This window comes from Austrofundulus limnaeus, unplaced genomic scaffold (genome assembly GCF_001266775.1).
Source record: "Austrofundulus limnaeus strain Quisiro unplaced genomic scaffold, Austrofundulus_limnaeus-1.0 Scaffold733, whole genome shotgun sequence".
NCBI classification, from domain to species: Eukaryota; Metazoa; Chordata; class Actinopteri; order Cyprinodontiformes; family Rivulidae; genus Austrofundulus; species Austrofundulus limnaeus.
In genome coordinates, this window is record NW_013953135.1 from 200,372 (window position 1) to 201,547 (window position 1,176).

The following is a 1,176-nucleotide window of genomic DNA, read 5'->3' on the forward strand; positions in this document are numbered from 1 at the left end:
TATATATATATATTGTTCTTTAAGGCTGTTAATTCATGAAACTATTTTTTTGTCTGAAGTTATCACAACTTTAAACTCAAACAGAAAAACGCCAGCCCCAGTTTGCACAATTATGAGCTTCACACATTTTGCAATATATCGAACACAATTATCTGCTTTAGGCACAAAAAGTTTGTGCACTTCTTTGCTGTTTCAAATCATTGATGTGTAAAATGACCACACCTGTGAAACAAAAGGTTAAACACATCCACCAGCAGTGCAAAATTATATAAGATTAATTGACAATGTAAAAGTATTCTGTTGACGGAGTTGTGGTGAATTTCAATAGGCAGGCTCTTCCCATTTTATCATTTATGAGTTTGCCACATCCGACTATATGACTGACAGGTCCTAGAGGTAAATAAACTTAAAAACTGTCAAATCTGCATGTTGTAGTCAGGACACAAGGATAACATTAACTGCAATGTTTAAATATTTAAGATAAGGTGTGTTTGTGTGTTCAGGGTCTGAAGCTGGGTTTATATTTTATTTGGCATAATACACCATGACAGCGACGTGTTCTTCGGCCACCTGCACGCCTCATCATGGACAAGTGCATGTGTCTGCTGGTGTGGACTTGGAGAACAACATTCTGGGACTTCCCCACAGGCTGCGACCAGCTTTCAGACAATTTAGAAAGATTAAAATGATGCACAGCTAAGTGGGAGATTCACAGATGGATTTTCTTTCTTGTATGTTCAAATAAAGCCTTGTAAGCTAACAAGTAATTTCTCTCTTTGATTACTAACTTACACAGTGATTATGATTAAAGCAAATCATCTTAGCCCTGTAAAATGCAACTGGTTGCTCCAAATTGTGTATCAATCACCTCCCAGGCCCTTTTTAACTGTTTTTAAAGGTTTTTAGTTGTTTTCAGATCTACTGTTCTTCATTCACTTGGTTTTTGGTTGTTTTGAGTGGTTTTCAGTCCTCCTAGGCCGCTTTTAACTGGTTTTTGAAGGTTTTATTTGTTCTCGGCCCTCCTAGACCTTTTTCACTTGGTTTTTTGTTGTTTTGATGGGTTTTCAGTCCCCCTAGGCCCCATTTTGCTTGGTTTTAGGTAGTTCTGAGGGATTTCAGGCCTTCCTTCAATTCCAAGGCACACTTGGGCAAGCCCCTTTTAAATTTCTTCTGAAA

General features: G+C 37.8%; 1 long non-coding RNA gene across 1 annotated transcript in view; it reads left to right on the forward strand.

Annotated features, from left to right (window-relative positions):
• The window catches only part of LOC106532218 (uncharacterized), a 16,990-nt gene extending 16,121 nt beyond the window's left edge, over nt 1-869 (forward strand). Inside the window, exon 3 of the long non-coding RNA XR_001312037.1 lies at nt 504-869. This is a non-coding gene — a long non-coding RNA (uncharacterized LOC106532218). The remainder of the gene's footprint in view (nt 1-503) is intronic.
• Nucleotides 870-1,176: the final 307 nt, after the last annotated feature.